The 21131-nt window shown below is 38.7% G+C and overlaps 1 protein-coding gene across 1 annotated transcript in view; it reads left to right on the plus strand.

Moving 5' to 3' along the window:
- Nucleotides 1-1737: 1737 nt before the first annotated feature.
- Nucleotides 1738-21131, plus strand: part of RALGPS1 (Ral GEF with PH domain and SH3 binding motif 1) — a 199974-nt gene continuing 180580 nt past the window's right edge. The window contains exon 1 of the mRNA XM_048966242.1: nucleotides 1738-1791. The gene's annotated coding sequence lies outside the window, so the exon portion shown is untranslated. The remainder of the gene's footprint in view (nucleotides 1792-21131) is intronic.

A 21131-nucleotide genomic window follows, 5' to 3' on the forward strand; every position in this document is an offset into this window, starting at 1 on the left:
AAAAAAAAAAAAAAAAGTTTTGCTTTGGTAGGTGTCCATTGAAATGTGGGTTTGTCATTCTTCCAGGTCTCATCAGTGAGAGATTCATTTTCTTAGCTGAAGTAGAGAACGTGTTTTCAGTTCCATATATAGAAAAAAAATTCTGTCTCCTGGGTGAGTCCATCTGAGAATTCACTGCTCACGTAGATGTAGAAGAACAGTACTCTGCCTGGTCTGGGGTCAGAAAGTGAGGCCAGTATTTGAGTAGCTTCCTGCTCCCCTCTGCTTCTGCTCAGCATAGTGAAGTCACTAAAAGGCTGAATGCTACCAGCTAATTCTCTGTGATTCCTTTTAGCAGCCAATCCAAAATATTTTGTATCAGTAAATGCTACACAGTGAGTTCGATCCAGATGCTTCATCCAGACAATGCATAAAAATCAGGAAATTCAAAAACACATCTGCTTACTAAAAATAAATTTAAAAAAATTTAAAAAAGCATTCATAAAAGCAGAATTTCTTATTAATACATTATTAATAAATTAAAAAATATATATTTTTCCTAGGTTAGTAAAATGAACTGCTGCTAGTACTACTGTTGTGGTTTAAACCAGCATGAGGCTCACTCCTCCCCCTTCCCAGTGGGATGGGGGTGAGAATCAAAACAAAACAAAGTAGAACTTGTGGCTTGAGATAGAACTATTTATTTACACAGAGAAAAGGATGATAGTTATGACAGTGTGTATATCCTGGGAGCTTCTCTTGGAGGAAATCCATAGGGTACTTCTTATGGGACATAACAAGCAGAAGGCAGTACATTATGCCTTGACAAGATCTTTCATATTAGAGTGACACGATCCCCACAGTGAGAACTGAAATGGATACCACGAATCCTGGACCTGCTATTGCTACTTCCAAGGCAATGCCATGATAAACCTTAAAATAGCAGAGGAGAGAGCAATGTCCCAGTCAGGGCTTTAGAATCAGTGGCTGATTATCAAGAACTTCCATAGATATGTCATCTTACATTTTGACAAAATACATCCATATGAAAATGGCATGAGCCTGTGCTCTCATGTCAGTGAGATGAGAAGTATTGCCAGTTAATCCTGCTCTTAGCTCTCTCTCCCATGCCACAGCACTATCATGAAGTCAGGTTGTGATCCTGCACTTCCAGAGTGCATCCCTGCATGGCACCAGCCATTCAGCTGAGCAGTGTAAGGTTGTGCTTGTGATCTGTGGGAACATTTGGGGCAGGTGGGTACACCCATGTCTTAGACATTCCTGATGTAGAGGGCAAGAATTTGCCAGTGCATTAAAAACAAGTTACAAAAAGCCAAGTGTAAACAGAGGTGTCATACAGACTAGAGCTTTCCCTTTTGGGTGGAGGGAATGGAGAGGAGGTCCTGGTGGAATACGGTGTGCCTGCCACCTGGACACTGTGCAGAAAGCTCCTGCTGGCAAACCCAGAGCTCCTGCAGGCTGAGCTGTCTGAAACCAAGCAGCCTTAGATGTCATTCATCACAGAGTTACAAGAGCACCCACCCAGCAACATGCTGTTCAGAAACACAGTATCATACATGTAGAACACTGTATGGGAACTGCTGAGTCACGGCCTGAACCTCTGATTGATCACCTGAGGTGAGCCATGAGTCAGCCAGAGGAGTACAGTGAAGGCAATTCACCTGTGCTGCCGGAAGGGGTGGAGCCTGGCTGCACCCCTCCTAGACCTATTGAAGAGCTGGCTGCCAGAGGGGAAGGATCTCGTCTGGAGATCTTCTCTGCTGGTGTTTTGTGGGTGAGCCCAGGATAGGGGTAAGCCTTCCATTTATTCTCTTTTGTTATCATAGTCTACTTTGCCTAACTCTTGTTTATTTTGTGATTGCAACATCTTGATATCCATGGATTATACAAACACGCTGTGAACTTGATGGTAAAACTGCAATATCTACAAAGCAAGTTTAAGAAAATATGTTTATTGGGTCCATTCAGATCCATTTGTAAGTGATAAGTGGGATATCCCTCAACTACATGGTCTGAACACAATGTAGACAGACAGATGCAGGTCTAAACGAAAAGTGGGAAAAGTTGCAGTGACTTGTAAAATGTCTGTTAGTTCTTGGCTTCTTCTTATACCCACTTCTGTCTGTAAAATTTATTCCAAAGGTCTACATTGGGATGTATCCCAAATGAAATTATTTTGTACGCACAACTATATTTTATTTGTAGTGAGGGGAACGCCTTGGTTTGTTTTATGTCCACATGCCTGTTTAACTGGGTTTCTAATTATTTAATGTCACCATTGCAGAGGTAGTTTTATGAGGCACAAAATCTAATGAAAATTATTCACAAGCCCAACTTCTGACTAGTAAAACCTAGAGTTTAATGTAAGAAGCAAAGTCCCCATCTGGTACTTCTCTCTGAAAAGAACAGCACACATGAAGGATTTATTGTGACATTACAATGCTTGATGTCAAATAATCTAGCCAGAGGAACAATATTGCCCTAAAGAGAGCCATCAGGCCCTCTGTGACACGGGTATTTGAAAGGATTAACTACACTTAAATCAATATGGGCAATGAAAACAGAAATAACCAATCTCTTAGCTGCTCAATTATTTAAGAGTGTCTTTATTCCCCACAGAATGGAATTAAACGCTTGTTTAAGAGGACTGACAATTAAATCCATTCCTTTAATGTCAAGATAAGGACATAGGATCCTTGACTGTAGCAGGGCATGAAGGACTGACATTTCACAAAGCAGAATACTCCAAAGGAGCTGTTAGGTCACAGTACAGGTGGTGGCTTTGCTGCGCGGTGGAATTCACAGCTACCTGACAGGCAGGGCTGTGTCACATGCCTCCTGGTCTGAGAAAAGATCACGTCTGCTTCTAAGGGTGTTCCTATGTACCACTGTCACTAGCACATCTGACTGCTATTGTTAGCTCAGGTTTAGATGTTGTGGCACAGTCTGGGCCTGAAGCACAGCAGCAGTTCTTGCACTCAGCATTGTGAAGTGCAACATGCAGCCGCTGCCCCGGCTCCACATGTAGCATGCAGAAAGGTCTTAGCCAAGGGCAGTATCCAGGCACAGCTTCTAAAGTGTCCTTTTCCTTCCCACTGCAATGTTTTAAGAGTATAAAATGCAATCTTTAAAACTTACAGAAAGCAAATAGCTGGTAAGAATGTTTAATTAAATAAGGCTGAAGATTTTCTAGTTATTTGAGTTTTGAACATTTGGTTCTCATTTTTTTTAACGTCTTAAAGAACAACCACTCCAACCCTTAACTATGATACAGCATCTCATGAAGGGTTTGTTTATCTCAGATAAAATGAAGAAATTCCTAATGTGGAAAATTTCAATGATGAATTTTATTTTCAAGTGATAAAAAGGGGGTAGTGAAAGTAGAATGTATTCAAGCATTTATTGCTCATTTGGCTTTTTGCAGATAGTCAGTGACAGGAAAATATCAGATGTCTACCTGCCATCTGTTAGAGCTCTTAGCCAGAAAAGTGGAATGTATTCTTAGATTAGAAACAACTCAATGCAGTAGGAATTTGTGACAACGTCGAAGATTTAGGTGAGTTGTCCACGATGAATTTCAGTTATTCAAAGGCTCCTGTGAGTTGAAAGATAATAGTAAAAAGCCTGATTGTGTTTTGGCTACTCCACAAGAGGGCAAGTGAGTGCAGAAACCCTTCTGTATGGTTTGTGACCTGTATGAAAGTCATTCCCAATTAGTCAAATGAATCTGAGGATTTCTTGCTACTGAGCTCCAATTCACTATAGACAAGACCTTCTTCCCAGATCTTCCATTTCTTTATTGCATTTTGTATTCTGTCCTTTAAAATAGTATTGTGCTTTAACAAGTTCATGTCTTTCAGCTAGGTAAAAATTGTGGTCTAGAAAGCTCATATTTTTTAAAAACCATTTATGAAAATGTGTTGCAGAAAATCATTACTCATGAGTTTTGTCTTGACACTTATAAGCATAATAGCTTGGAGGTATTGTTGATTAATGATTTCTTGTTCCTCTGATGCTCTTGTGCTAACTTGTCCACATTTCAGAGTCATTTAGTAAGGAGTAAAAACACAAAAACAAACAAACAAAAAACCAACAAAGACAATTGTCACTTTGTAACCAGAAACTGCAGATTTTATGGCTTATGTGTGCCCTAACAGCTTTGTATGCAATTTCTAACTTCAACACTCTTCCTATAAATTGAATGGCTGTGATGCTACTATGTTGAGCCTCATCCTTTGCACATGTCTGGTTTTGTGGTCACCCTGCTGGTTATTTTCATGCCATCATTTTGCTGATCATCACCAAATGATTTATTTCTTCATCTCCCACATCAGTATTACACAGCTGTTCATTCCTCTTTAGAGCATTTAAATCACTTACTTTGCCCTGCTTGCCCTATTACTCCATATACATTTCACAGCAGTCTCACCATTGCTTTAGCAAACATCTTTCTACCATTAACCCATCTAAAGTGCAACTTTACCGATAACGGTGTCATTATTATCCACCATGAAAAGCTGATGATCTAGGTATAAGAAGATTCACAACAGGTAAAGATGGCAAAGAGACCTGCAGAACATAAGGTAACAATGAGATTATACTAGCCTGCTTTGTCAGACGTAGTCACAGCACATCTGCAGCTTAAGCACTGTCGATACTTTTATAGCTACAGACGCATATTTGACATAGTAGTCTGTGCCTGTAATTGCATATGTACATAAGGAGAGAATGCAGAGTTGCCCCACAGAGAGCTGTGTGCAGTCCTCAAGCCATGGGGGAGATGAAATGCCCGCGCTTCGTGGGATGAAGGGGAAGCTCGCTTGTAGCTGTGTGCAGCCCCAAATGCACTCTGCACTACCACGTGCTGGTGGCTGGGTGGAGTGGCGAAGACGCAGTAGCCATTCTCTTGTCTACTAAATGTAACCCTGCAGCACCTACTAGATCATGTCTGATCTTCTCTGCTCGTGTGTGACTCACTGTAGATTTGTTCATGTTTTACATGGGAAACATAGCTCTGAAACGAAGCATGAATTTATGACTGAAGAGAAGGCAGTGGAGGTGCAAGGCGGCAGATCATCTGCCCTCACCCCCTGTCCTAAACACTGCAATGGATAAAAGTTGGAAGAAAACAATCCATTGTTTTAAATAACAAAGGCAAAGGGGGTTCTGTTTTTCTCATCATATTTCAATTTCCGTCCTCTTTTACTATACAAGAATTACTGTTAGTGAATGTAGTAGTGTAAACATTACTCCAAATTAGTGCCTACAAAATAGGAAATACTTGATCAAAGCTGGTACCTGCCTTCTTCCATTTAGATCTGAAAGCATTTTCTGATTCTCCTGATGGGCATGTACAAGCTTCAGCAGGAGTTTCCAGTAAGGCAGAGAGGAATAATGCTGTTTGCTTATAGGACTGGCTTCTGTTGGCTCTGCCCTAGTTGTTTGACCCAGTCACCTGGGGTTGCTCTATGAAGGGGCTAGTTTCTGCCTGTCTGTTGCCACTCAGTAAGTGAAAGAATTTGTCTCACTCTGACAGCGCAGACTGCTCTGTCACTTTTTCTCAGCTTGACAACAGGCTGGTCTGACATGGCTCTTGTCACTCAAATGCTGTAGAGCACAGATCCTTTTAATCCATCTAACAAGAAGTTCTCTTGTCCTCTCTCAGCACCAAAACTAATTACATAGCAAACCACAAATGCATAGTTTCATGCAGGGATATAAGGAAAGAAAAGGTGAAGTTTGCACGAGATTAAAGAGAATACCATCTGATACAAAGTCTGACACATTTTGCTTCCTTTTGTCAGCTGTGGGAAATGGCCCAAAAGCCAGAGCACGGTTTGACTAAGATTTAAGAGCTAGTTCCTCAGTGGGCTTCGTCTCTCCTAATATCAAACACTTTGCTCTTTGCAGAGCATTCTTTCAATTTAGGTTTTCTTCCACAGGCTTTGGTAAAAACTGCAGCAAATTAGGCTCTTTAGCTCTGAGTCCACCTCATTGTGTGCCAGTCCAAATCACGGACCACCTCTCAGAAGAACCATTCATGGTTGCCCACAACTACAACTGCAGATTCTTTTCACTGTAACCTCTATGCCTGTGCCAGACCAAAGCTTTATGGTCTCAGTCCAAGACAGGTTTCTACTCTTAAAGTTTCAATAGAAAAGAGGTTCAGTCTTTTCCAGTCAAGAAATGGGGATCTTTTTCCTATCTTAATTATTTTTACTGACTTTAGAGTCACATCATAATCAAGTTGGTATGTTCAATTTTATTGATGCAATTTAAGATTTTGTGTAAAGATCACTTGATCACAGAAATAAGCTTTTCCTTATTGCTGTACAAAAGTACTGAAACACAGGTGAATTATGTTCAAATGTTGCCTGAATACAACAGCAATAGGAAACACTTCTGTGCAGTTCTCTCAATGATTATTTAGACATGCCATTTAGTCTACCATTTAGACTTCAATGGTAGTCACTGTGGTACCATGGCTAGAATACCACACACACACACTACACCCACTCAGAATAAAATTAACCTCTATAGTCAACTTCAGTTGAGAAGTTGTGTAGTAATTCATACATGGAACTATACTGTAAAATGACATTAAGAGATATTAAGTGAATTTGACACCTTTCCATCTGTGCATTAGGTGAGATTTGGGTATCACAGTATGTGATAAAGTGACACAGCAGCTGAGCTGTTGCAACAGTAAAGCTGTTTTCTTAAGGGATTTAATTCGGGCATTGTGTTTGGATGCAGTGTGTCAGTGTAAACCATCAGCACAAATGCATCTAGGTGCACACAGGCATGGGTTTTGAATGCTGCATTAAGTCTTGCCAGTGCCTACAGAAGACATTCTTTCTATATATGAGTTACAGAAATGGAAAGGAAAGACTGCCAAAGAAAAAGCAGTAAAATCTGAGTTGCAGATCTAAGTTCTGCTTTAAAAAGTGGTAGGAACGTTTCATCCTGTATTCCTCTTCCATTAGGTGATCAATCAGCTTATCACAATATTAATCATTGCCAGTTGTTCTCTTATAAAAGAATTTCCAGACAGGACAGCTTTCAGCTATTGGGGTAAACTAGGCTTTTTCAGGTCATTTCAGACTAGAGCTCTAAACACAGATCTAGCAATGGTTGTTAATTATGAACTGTACTTCCATACTGGTTTAACTGCCTCCCGCTTATGTAGAGCAAAATTATATTTAACAGGGATGGAAAGGCAAAGCTTTCAAGAAAGTGAAGATTTTACATTTTTTTCTGTACTCACAATTGCCTGCACCAGGTGCACTGAAATACAGTTGTTCCTCTAAACAAACAGAACTAGGCCCTATACAGCAATCTGCATCACCTCTAATGCACATTTTCAATTAGCAGTAATGAAATACAGCAGACCTGTCAGCAGTGCTTTATGGAAAGATGCTTTCTGCTTGCTGGCAGATAACTTGCTGGTGCTATGTGCACACAAGGAGGGAGCAGGGCAGTCTGCCTCTATGACTGCACTTGGTAGGAATATGGATGCACATTGACCTGTAACCAGAGGGACAGGAACACCACTGACAGAAGACTATCAGGAGACTGACTGCTCCCTATGCAGACCTTCAATTCACTTATTTCTAATCTGTATTCCAGCTCCTCCCCCTCACCAGCACACCCTTCAATCTCATTTAGTAGGCAGAATGGTGGGAATAGGTTTAATCAGAAGAGAGATGGGATGCTGGTAGCCTCAGGGCTGCCCCAGCTGTGTCATGGAGGCTGCACTGCAGGGTGGGGGCATAGCTGATGAGCTTTGCAGTTTGAATCTCCATAGGCTTCACATTCATGTGGGGAAACCCATACTAGATCTGAGAGATTTGCTTAGCGCAGACCTGCTAGGGTAGCTCCGCTGCTTAAAAAATGCTTGTTATTTGATTAATATGTTGAAACATGACGTAGGCATGAATACCTCAGAAGTCTCCCTTGATGTCCCTCTCTGTGTCTCTTCTACATTAATGTGAACAAAACCAATGGAGCCTGAAGTAAGACACTCTTTGTAAGTAAAAGATACAGCATGTTGAAAAAGGCAGTGACTTAATGATTTTAGCTATTTGAAAGCAGATCATTCAGAATGTAGCACAGCAATGTGTGCAGTGTGTGTACTGAGAGAGATAAAGATGGAGGAATGCTGGCTTTTTTTTTTTTTTTTTTTACTTAAAAGTAGTGCCAAGAACATACAGTGCATCGCAATGTATTTTTAAATATATGTTGGGGGGTGGGCAGGTTCAAAATAATTCTTATTAGTATAAATCAATAATTCTGCTTATTCCTGTATAAAACACAGGGAGTAACTTGAAATTGGATCCTTTTTCAAAATGCACTTTAACTCTAATAAAGCAACATTTCTGAAGTAATGTTTCTTATGTCTGTCACTATGGCAACCTGCTAGGTGCCAGTATGACAGGAAACCTGCATTATGAATGCTGCATCCCAAGTGGTTGTATCAGGAGGCTGAGGCAGTATCATATATGCCAAAGAAACAAACACACTTTAAAAGCTTCTTTTATTGTTTTTAGGCAGTTCACAAAGGTGCTGAGCCGGACTTTTCAGCAAACCAAGAAAACAAACTAAAGACTGTCAGCAAGCTAACTCTACAATTACCAGTAGGAAAACCTTTCAGGCTATATTGCTTCCTCCAGCTATTTATTACTGTGATGCCAAAATGATGGCTATCATCTGTGCACTAATAATGGATTCTAAGAATTGCTTCTTCATGTTTGTTCATAAAGCCAGCAAGAACATGTTAATATTTGAGTATTTAATATTAAATAGCAAATAAAGCAAAAAATAACTCAAAAACCCAAAGAGAGAATTTCTCAGATGAAAGGCTTTAGTGGTTGTTATCGGCACAACTCTGTGATATCACATTCTGTTTTTCCAACATATTTTAAGGGAATGTGGGAGAATAAGGAGATAGTCTCAGATGTTAGTAAACATTAGTATAAGCAGCCCTAACCCATTGAGAAAGCAATAGTTTTATTTTACTACTTCTGTAGGAAACATTTTCCTGTAGAACTTCTACACTGGAAAATGTGAGTTTATTTCAAGCGGAGATAGGAAGAGGGATGGAAAAAAACTTTCAAAAATAAAACATTTTTCTCATGTGATCCTTGATGATATTTGCAAATTATTAAACACTTTGCTTTTGTATTAGAAAAATTAAAACCCTTTAAGAAACGGTTCAGATTTCTTGTTAGAAACAAATATCCTAACCTGCGAAATAACACCAGTTCTGTAGTCAGAATTATCAGGAGGATAAACATTTCTTACATGCTGATTGAGAAGGACCTGCCACTCATTTGGATCTTGCTCCAGATTCCACTGAAGCAGATAATGGTCTTTCAATTAACCTCCACAATGTGAACACCTGACTCAAATGCAGGTAACAGTAGAGACTGCAGGAGGTAATATCACTGCTCAATGACTTTCACCAGGATCAGAAGCAGAGCTGTATCTCTTAGCAAAAAGAAAGCTCTGTGTGAGCAGAACAATACTCTGAACCTGACCCCTATACTCTTCACAAAGCCAAGTTTCCCACTCTGATCCAGTAAAGAAGAGGGCAGACATGATCAGTTTTTTTCCTTTAAAAATGCCTACCTCTTCACAGTACAGCTGACTTTCAGAAATACGATGATTTTTATTTCCCTATGGAATAACAAAGTCTTCATATATCATCGTAGTTGGAGCATGGACTCACTACTTCTTTCCCAGGACTCTGAAAATATTAAGGATCTATAGTAAAACAAGCAAACAAACCAAACTGTTGTTCGCACCCCACCTTGAACTGCCTTTCTGTGAGTTACAGGAATGGAGGCAGAGATCGTTCCATGTCTTTGCTGCAACTGCTACTATGCATGGATTTCGCCACTGCTGAATAATAAATACATCGCAGAAAAATAGCATGCAATAATGATACCATAACAGAGGCCTTTTCATGTAAAAATGCGTAAAAGAAAGCAGCGCTGCTTACAAATGAAAGAATATCTTAAAGTTCTGGCTGTCGGGAGAAGACCCTGTTGACTGGAAAAAGGGAAACATCACTGCAATTTTTAAGAAAGATAGAAAGGAAGACCTGCAAAACTATGGGCCAGTGAACCTCAGGTCTGTGCCTGAGAAGATCATGGAACAGATTCTCCTGTAACTTATGCCAAGGCACATGTGAGATGAGGAGGTGATCCGAAACAGCCAGCATGGCTTCACTGTAGGCAGACTGTGCCTGATCAGTCTGGTAGCTTTCTATGATGGAGTGATGGCATCAAGTAGATACAATAAGACTAACTGATGTCATCTACCTGGACTTCGGCAAGGTTTTTCATATGGTCCCACACCATATTCTTATCTCTAAATTGGAAATATTACTTCACTTTTCATGCTTGTCCAGGTCTCTTTGGGTGCTATCCCTTTCTTCTCTTGCATCAAATGTACTGGTCAACTTGTCAGCAGCAAACTTGCTGAGAATGCAGTAAATCACAGAATTGCTGGGGTTGAAAGGCACCTCAGGAAGTCCTTCAGTCTAATCCCCCTGCTAAAGGAGGTCCCCCAGAACAGGTTGCACAGGAAAGTGTCCAGGAGAGTTCTGAGTATCTCCAGAGAAGGAGACTCACAACCTCTCTAGGCAGCTTTTTCCAGTGTTCGGTCACCTAAATGTAAACTTATTTCTAATGCTCAGATGGAACTTCCAGTCTTCTAGTTTGTGTCCCCTTGTCCAGTATCCGGGCACCACCAATAAGAGTCTGGAACCATCCACTTGATACCTGCCCTTCAGACATTTTTAAGTCTTGCTAAGATCCGCCTCTCAGCCTTCTCCACAGCAAAGAGTCACAGGCCTTTCAGCCATTTACAAAGGTGCTCTGGGCGCTGATCATTTTGTAGCCTTCAGCTGTGCTGTCCCTAGTGGTTCACTGACTTACTTGAAATGGGGAGCACAGAACTGGAGACACTAGTCCAGATGAGGCCTCACCAGAGCAGAGTTGGTGGGTGGGATAATCTCAGAGAAATCTCCATTGGTTTTTAATGACAATTTTGGTTAACTTAATTTCCTGTGAAGAGGGAGTTTGTGTTTATATAAGCAGCAACTTTTGGACAACCTCTTAGAGAACTTAAACGCTTTGGGTTTCAGATGGCAACCTCCAGCTTCCCTCATATATTCTCACAACCAGACATTTATCTTTAATTACAGAGTCATAAAAAATTGTTGCACAATTATAGCATCATAGTATCACCAGGGTTGGAAAAGACCTCCAAGATCATTTAATCCAACTGTCCGCATACCACCAATATTTCCCACTAAACCATTCCTCTTAGTTTCACATCTACATGGTTGTTGAACACCTCCAGGGATGGTGACTCAGCCACCTCCCAGGGCAGCCCAGTTATAATCCTCGTTATGGCCCAGAAACAAGGTGAAGTCTGATAGCATTTATGCTTGAAGCTGATATGCTGCAATTCCTGAAGCATTCTTTGCAGCATCTACTTAAATCCAATTTTAAATTTATAGTGGGAGAACATCTGCAGCAGTGTTGTTTGTAGATCTTACTCTTATTTTAACTGTACTTCTCTGTTCTAAGACAGGAGGAGAAAAGGGTTGGCAAACTGCATTTTAAAGGTTTTAAATTCACAAAAGAAAAACTGGAATGAGATCATCATTTACTTGTGGGTATTCCAGAAATAAGAAAGATGCCAAATGAATTTATAAGTCATTAACCATGAAATACACAGCCCATATAGACAAAATAAAGTTCACTCACTCATCCACGACCTAGCCTTGATGATTTCAGCTGTTGCTTTCTCAGTGAAGTGATATTTCATTAACAAAAGCAATTGAGAAGATATTAGGTGAATTCTTACTGTCTGTATGAACTGGAGAAATGCCATCTGTTTAGATCAAACACTAGGAGGTAAACAAGAACCTCAAAAGTAGGCTAGGGAAGTTCACAGTACTGAGGCAGGGATTCAACTAAAACTAGAGAAAACATCATTCTCATACTGAAGTTACATCTAATAATAGTAGTGGAAAAATACTGCTTTTTTGCCAATACTACAGGATGGGTAGTAAGATTAGTATAGAATTATCGGGACTTCTAATAGATTGTTCTGTACCCAGGATGTGCATTCTGTAGGATGCAGATTATTAATGTTCCAGTTAAAACAGTCACACTTCATTTACAAACAGATCATACTAACCTCACTTTGCCTGATCACTATGTAAGCTCACTTGTGGATTAAAATAGGTTTCCAGTAGGGTGAGTTGATGGTGTAAATTATTTTGGAAAGAGCACTATGAAATAACTAAAACAGTAGGATATTAATGCCTGCAGATACAGAGCTTGGGATTTGGCCAGAATTCTTTCACACTTGATGGACATTAACTTGCACACTTAAGGGTACAAGATCCGTTCCTGAAGTATACCTGTACTCGGAATTTACAGAGGATGTGTTTTCATTAAAGATGGCTGGGTATTATGATGAAGACAAAGGCAATGATGGTGAACAAAAAAAGTATACAACCAGTGACTGCTGACTGTGTATTTGTCAAAAGGTTTGGCATAAATATGGTTCTGGTGGAGGCTTTCAGCTGTTTTATGTCTCAGCAACAGTTTAAACAATAACATTCATATCACAGAATGGTGCAGATAATATCTGCAATAAAACTGGGTCTTTCATGTTCAGAAGCAGACAAAGCCAGGAAACCGTACTGATAAATGAAGCTGAACCTTTTTATTTCGTTGTGGTGGAGCTCCCTCTAGCTTACGGCATTAATCCTGTATCTGTAAATCATATTTCCTTAAACTATCCTTCCATTTTCAAGCAGGAAAAACTTCCAATTATGCATTCTTGGGAGCATTTATGACATTTATGATCCGTCTAGAAAAAGAAGAAAAGTCCTAGAAGCTGTTGGCTAGTTGAATGGCATTAGGAGGTTTGAAGACAATAAATTTCATACTTTTAAAAACAAAAGTATAGGGAAACATTTTCTGACATCAAGGGATCTGACTGTCTTTTGTAGCACTCTCTCCCTCTTTCAACTTTGTTCTCTTCTATTAATATTAAAAAAATAACATATGTTTGCCCAATTTGCTGAATTACCCATTCTGAAATGCGAATGAGCACATTAAATAGAATCTGCAAGGTACATTTATTTGCTAAATGCACAATACTGAATTAAATGTTAGTCTGAATGATTTCAATTCATTCAAAAACTTTCTAATCACCTTAATTTATTGAGTGAAACAGTTAAAATGTATAAAAGGTATAAAATAAAAATAAATCTATAAAATGTTACAAAAAAGGATCTTTGTCTGATTAAAGATGGAAAAGTAATCACAGTGAATTCTCTGGTTCAGAATATTTATTTGTTTTGGTTGCAGAATTCATATAAGTTCCCCTTTTTAAGATTCCTCTAATATTCAAGGCTTTATTAATGGTTGTAAATACAAACTGTACCTTTAAAAAAAAAAGTGGAAAGAGTGGTGCTCTATGGAAGCCTTATTTTGCTGAAATGCTAATTTGGAGAGATAAAAAGACATTTGTGAGGAACAATATCCAAAATCTGATGTGAAGATTAAATACCTACTGAAATGATAAGCAGGCAGGGAGAAAAGTTAATTAAAAATCTCCAGGGCAACTTATATTCCTTTGTCACAAAAGAAATGCTCTACTACTGATATTGTACCTGCAAGCTGAAGAATCATCAGCTGCTGCAGCTAACCAGAGAAAAGAATCTACTGATTAGCAATGTCCTGAGTATGCTGCATTTTATGTGTGTTTGGCTGTTCTCTTGGTAAATATTACTCCCTGTGTGTCCTGTTTAACATCACCTCTACTTATAAGCTTCTTTGTACACTGAAAAATTAAGTTTGCCATTGTTAAAATTAACATTAAAAAATCAGCTCATCATAGACTTTGAAGAATTTAATTCAATGGGAATAAATATTCAGACTGAAGAACGAGAGACAAAAGCAGCACTTTACATGTCACATTTGAGAAAATAAAGCACAGTGAAAAATGTAGCTGCAAAATCCTTGAAGCAGAAATTTCAGCTGATTGTGGGTTTTTTCCACCAGTAATTTAACATATGAGCTTCTTCCTAACTTTGGAAATGAAATATGCCATTTAGATGGTTCAGAATGCTGAGATTTTAGAAACTGAGTGCTCTGAAGATTGTATAATCAGAATGGTAATTTGCCTACTTTTAGGAGTTAAGCTACACATTAATAAGGAGATAACATTTCAAAAGTACATTATCTGCCAAAGTTCACTTTACTGTTAGATAATCAGGAATAGTAAGTAATAATCAACAATAGAACCTACTTTAATTCAAATTACATTTGATTATATCTTAAAGAGATGATTCAGTATTGAAGGGGAAAACATTTTGAACATAAAAATAGCGTATTTCATTCAACTGTATTTCAACTGTTACTGCTCTTCTGATTATGTTTTTCATTTGTATAGTATTTCAGAATACGTGTGATTTAATCAAATGAATCTTCTCAGAGCTTATAGTCTATGGATAAATGCAGTGCAACTCAAGGCGAGCCATCCAGCCAGAAGCATACAATCCCAGCAGTGTGCTGATGGAAAGCTAAAAGGAAGTGTTTTTTAAAATGCTGTACACTACAATGTATACAGTTCTGTCCCCTGCAGTGAGAGTTTTCCTGTTTGGAGTATTAGCATGACAAGAACTCATGACAAAATCCCTTGATTTATTGCTCTAATATTATGTTAGGGATTCTTGCTCTTGAATTACTTTGGTGTCAAAATTATATATCTAGTTTCATAGGTTATTGGAATTAATTTTCCCAGCTGCATTCCTGTTACATTCTGAAGTCAGACTCTATCACCTAAAGGCAGGACAGGGAAAGCCCTACATCTCCAAAAATTTAAGGGAATTATTCTGCATTTGATCTAAAAAAAGATTCTTGCCACCTCTTTGCTATAAAATGTGTCATACAATAAGCAAAACATAGAGCTGAGTACCAAAATCTTTTGAAATTCTTCAGTATTGAACTTGAAAGTAGAATCTTAACTGCAAATTTTTTGAGTCACGCGGTAAGAATCCAGAGGCTATTTTTATTAAGCATGTTAATAACAGGACTTACATTCCTTAAATCACATTCAATGCAATTAGTAGGGAATAAATTCCTAACTGCTAAACTTTTTAAAATTCTTCATTATAACAGACATTTCTTAAATGATTTAAAGTTTGAAAATTTGTTGGTCTTTTTTTTTTTTATTGAATATAAATGTCACTGTACAAGAAGTACTGTCAGGGTATGATATCTCATACCTTTGTCAGACTGCAGCAATACGACGTACTACGATGCTTTGCTTCTATGAAAATAAAGTACTTTCTAATTAGCACAGCAATAAGAATGTTTTGCTGTGAGATAATAGTGGCATGAACACCAGAAGATAAACAGAAATCATGAAAATGTTGCAGCTTAACAGACTTGAATTGGAACACTATAATGCCATCCAAGTTTTTTTCCAGTGAATATTCTCAGACTGTAAACAAATTTCATTCTTTAAGCTTTGGTATATATTTTAGGTGTGCAAATGTCATTATGTACAAAACTCATGAAGGTCTTCCAAATTTAAATTTTAAGAGACGGTTGCCATTAATCTTATTGTTTTATTTAGAATATTCATGGAAAGGGTTTTGTTTTTTTTTATTTTCTATTTTTTTTAATATTCTATCTTTTTAATATTCTGTTAACACTAGACCTGCAACTTTATGTTTTTTGCAATGTATTTCAGTACTAGAAGTAAGGTGTTCCTTTGAGTAAGAAACTTCAGAGAAATGATCACTTTCTCCTATATGGTGTATTTCACTTATTTGCTACAATTACTTTGTATCTTCCATAGTGAATTTCTGAGCTGTCCATAACACTGAGAAATTTGCCCAGGAGAAGACACAAATCAGGCCAGGATGCCCCTGAGGAAAGAGAATGCACACACGCCCACCAAGGACATCATTCATTAATCAAGATACAGTAAACCTGTATACAAATAAATGTGAAAATGTGGAAGGAGGGTGGGGAGAAAGAAGCAGCAGAAAAGACAGACCCAAGACTCCATGGGCAGGCAGGGCTTTGGGTTATTGATCACAAGTACTTTTCATATTTTCTGTTGAAAATAAGGTTGCCTTGTAACAGGAGAATGTAACTAACACAAATTGTTCCTTAGTGCCACAAGTAATAGGAAGGTGTTTTTATCCGTGGCAAACCTGTGAGGTAAGATGGGGTCGGAGCCATCTCCCTTCCAGTCTGGACATCACAGCCAGTAAGATGACTCTTCCTGATCCCTGTTTCACACAGAAGCCCTACTCACATCCTAGTTCTGCCCTAGGGAGGTCTGTATTTCATCCTACATTCTGAATCTTCTGGTTATCCACATACATTTTAGATGTCCTTCTGATTCCCAAAACATTTCCTGCCCCAGCATCTTCCAGTAAATGGATTCACAGGCTATTGGCGTATCTGAATTAAAGAGATTACATTTTATTTGAATGTTTCTTTTTGATGCAGACATGCAGCTGTTGCATTTTAACTTTCAGTGGCATTCTGCGCGTTATAATATTCAGAAGAATTCTTTAAAGACAATTGTCAAAACCATATCCTTCACTACTTTGCTTACAGTGATTTACCTGTGACCCACAGAGAGATTAGAGATCTTACAGCTGTAAACCACTTCATAGCAGCACACCTCCAGTGACTCTCTAAATGGGAGAGCACAGGGTAAGCGGAACTTTCTCCACTTTTATTCTGCAAGATCACATGCAATCCATTTGTGGTTTAGGTGCAGGTGTGGTAATTGCTCAACTGAAAGATTACTTCTGGATCAAGATAGGGACTGTCATTTTCCTAACAACTCTGATATTTTTGAAGTTTATTAGCATGTATAATAGTATCACTGTCAGTTATTCTTCTTTTGCTACTGTAATGCTATGGAAACCCACCAGTGACAGCAGAGTAGCAAAGTGCTAGGCTGCAGCAAGTGAGAATATGCTCAAATGTAACTGCCATGGGCACAGAAACAAATGAAAGACTCTGCTTACCCTTAGAAAGCCTCAGGTACACAAGGATCTCCAGTGAGAGCCCCTTGCCTCCACCGCCAACACTTAAATGAGGTCTGGGCAGGGGTGGATCCTGGCTCCATCCCTTCCAGTCACTCAGGTACATTGCACACACCTGAGCTCCCCTGGGCTGGCCCTGCCTTCAGGTGCTCAGTCACTGTTTCTAAGCCATGACTTAGCATTTCTGCTTCATTTATTAAATTTGATATTAAATGAATGAAATGAAAATTAATTTATGCTGCAAATTTGGCTTTGGCTGTAACAGACTGTTTTACACTCAGTTATAAAGAGTGCACTGATGCTTTACTCAGTGAGAGAGTGAACTTTATAGCAGGAGTGCTAATCAAAGTAATTGCTCCATTTAAAGCAAACCAACGTTCTTTTTGCTGTGTGTCTAACTACAACAAGGTGACAAGCAGTTGGAATTCTTCTGTGCTGGGTGCCATAATGAGCCCTAACATTGTATCTTTTACTACATGAGAAAAAAGTGGATTTACGAAATCAAATGTGGGAAACAAGTGTATGGAAAGTGGTTTTTCCAGTAACATGTAGATTGGTCCAAATCTGCTATTAAACAGCATGACGGCGAAGCCACGTGGAACAGCAGGAAATTGTCTATCTGGAAAATGGTGAATATTAGCAAGGAGCATAAGGGAAAATGCTCCAGTTTTCATAAAGCTATGCTTTCCCTTAGGAAAATGATCAACAACTTACTTCTCAAGAATATCACTAAAATAAATAATTTCTATTTCAAAATTTGGTTTGAAATTGCGGAGAAGGTTTAATACCAACTATAATATATTCTGACCGACAAGGACATTTTTTGTTAAAAATGTCCTTCAGTATAAAGTTTGAAGGTCTTGTTATTATAAAGAGTACAGATTTAACTAATGTGCAAGTTATAGTATTAGTAAATTTTGATATATCTTGAATAAATAAGTTGCCAGCACACTGGATTAAACCTCCTGAAAAACAAGAGTCAAAACCCAAGATAAAAAACACTGACACTGAGTTGGAAAGCTTGGAAAGGGTTTACCTCTTTTCCCCAGCAATTCTATTTAAGCTGATGAACAGGAAAGAGAAACCTTTGAGGACTCTCTCTCTATGCCTTGCTGGGAGTTTGACACACTGGAAAAGAAAGTTGACCTGAGCTGCAAAGTGTTGTAGCTTTGCAGAAAGATCAGAATTCTTTGGTACATCCTTAAAGTCATACCTCAATGTTAAATTTTAAAGAATAAAGTCAAGAAGAATCAGCACAAATTCAGAGTTTAGTATGACTGAAGCTGAGATACTGCGATGTGTGATTTAAAGAGCTCATAAAAGCAGACAGCTGGCTTTAGAATCTATGGAAAGCAATAAAACAGCTGAAAATTCTCCCAGTTGCAAGATCTATAGATTTCCTTATCTTAAATTCTTTGCCTAAGCCCCTGGAGCAAATCACAGGGTGCATGACAGGAGTTTTGTCTTTCAGCCTGAGAGCTCCGGGGGCAGTTTCCTGGCCCCTCTCTCTGACCCCCTTCAGTGCTCACTGTCTCCACCATAGGGGAGCTTGTCTTGGCTGCTGAGTCTAGACATTCCCAGCTACTATCCCTCCTGATGGTCTCATGCCAGTGGTAATTTAAAAATTGTTTTGGATAGGCTGTGCCTCATAGACACAGGGAGCCAATAACAACCCCCAGTTCACTGACCCTGGTCAGAGCATCAAAAAGACAGTACAGGCAGCCTCAGTTCAGCACTGGGTCAGGAATCGTAACCTCCTCTGACCTTTCTTGTAGATTTAAAATTGTTTTGAGAAAGGGAAGAATAAAAAAGATACAACTCCAAGCGGTTCTGAAAAGCACTCCAGCTTCCTGTGTTGTATACACGCATATAAGTAACATGTTTAAACAGATGTAGCCTTGGCTGGCCTGAAAAATTAGGATTTACATACTTTGTATGGGATGCACATTGGTCCTACTTAAATCTGACAACTTTGAATTTGAAAGTGCATGAAAACATCATCTTCACTGTATTTAATAGCAAAGACAAAAAAGAAGAGCAGGTGAGTTTGTTTACTAAATGGAGATTGACCTCAGTCAAAAGAAAACAAACAAATATAAACAAACAACAAAAAAAGGGGAAAATGCCACCACTGCCGCTTACATGAATTTTTAGGTGTAATACCAAAACCACAGTCTGTTGGATCAGCTGTGAATACCAGATGAAAAATGTTAACACTGAGATTACTAGACAAATTACCTTGTAAGAGTGAAATGCACACAATTGTAGGCTGGTTGGTTTTCAAAGGTTTCCTTTGTGTACAAAGTGTTTGCAGTCACAGCCAATAAAAGAAAGTATACTAGTACTTTAATTGTGGTTTTGGTTTCGGAATCGCATAATGATGACTAACATTTTCTCAAAACCTACTTTGCAGTGTTTACACAGCAGAATTTTCATGCACTATACCTGGAAAGTATGAAATGTACTTTGTGTGCTTACGCAGGGTTGTGAAGTCTCAGGAAAAGGTTTAGCAGTTTATGGAAAGAGAGTGGAGAGAGTTTCTCCTCTCTGAGTTTTTACATAGGCTGGTACAGATCAGAAACACATTAGTCAGGAGAAGGAAGGAAAGAGTAAAGTAACACGAACTCTCGAAAAAAAACCATAAAGGTACAGAGCAGGCAGATGAACTGCAAATTCCAGAAGAACTACATACAAATTTTACAGAGTAAGCTCAATTTGACAAGTCCAAGGAAATCAATCCTGTTTCTGTTTACAGAAGAAAAACATAAATTTCTGTTACAGAAATTAGACTGTTGGCAGTGCTCAATGCTCATCACAAGTTCTGTGCAATTCCCAGGTGCAGAAGAATGGTTCGGCACTCCCACTAAGGAGGCAACTGCTTTCTGATGACAACTATGCCATCAGCTATTTTCTGATCATGAAGAAGCCATCAGCACCCTTTCCAATGGACATGCACAGCTTCATCCTAGAGAGATGCTGGTCTTGAACAATTGTCTTTCAACTAAACACTTACTGGAAATATGTCAGGTGTCCTTGCTATGTCAAAGTCATTGCTTATGGTTCTCCTCCAACAGAGGCATCTGTTTCTACACTTTGAGGCAACTGATTATGTTCCATTTATATTCAAAAACTGTCTCCTAGATCTTTAGAGATACGTATTTTTTTTATTGAAAGGCTACAGCCTGATCTCATCATGGGAGCAGAGGAGATGGGCCCTACAGTCACATCTGTAATTTCCTAATCCAATCTTGGCAAGACTATGCTTTTGCATCCTAAACCATTATTAGAGGGATAGTCTTTCCTGAATTGAATTTATTTAACTAGATATATGTTTGTCAGTGTTCTCACTGCAAGGAACTACTGCTCTGGAGTTAAAGAAAATTCTTTAAAAGCCAACTCTCAGGTAAAATTCCTGAAGACTTCCTATTTCCATAGACCAGGACACGAGAGGGATTGGAAGGTTTAACGTCATCTCTGAGTGAGTTGAAATACCATCTTTTCTTGACAGAAGATATCATATTGCAAATGCTGAATTTTTTTTTCCTTAAGCTTTCCCAGGCAGCAACATTTACAGTATAACCAATGGAAGCTAGCAACTCTGATGTACTACCTTTGTTAGTACAGAAGTTGCCATGGACTGTATCTATCTGCTCACATCATAATGATGCATCAAGCAGAGATCTTTGTTTTTCCTTTGTAACTAGTAATGGAAATTTAAAGCAATAGCTGTATGGGTTTTTTTCTGCCCTGTTCTGAGATATCCCAGCACCAGCCTGCTCTTTAATGCCAGAGTAAAAAAGATTCAAACATCACCGTTTGCAAGGGCTGAACATAACAGAAAACTCTGGTTCCCATGGATTCCTTGAAACTGCTAATTATTAGATTACCTGAAATTGCACTTCTCGAAGTACTAAATTATGAAGTCACGTTCCTGAGACAAGTGCCATTAAAACAGCACTCCCCAGCACTTTTATCATAAAGATCCTTTCTTTCACTGATGACCTGTAGATGTTGCCGTAGT

This window comes from Lagopus muta, chromosome 19 (assembly GCF_023343835.1).
Source record: "Lagopus muta isolate bLagMut1 chromosome 19, bLagMut1 primary, whole genome shotgun sequence".
NCBI classification, from domain to species: Eukaryota; Metazoa; Chordata; class Aves; order Galliformes; family Phasianidae; genus Lagopus; species Lagopus muta.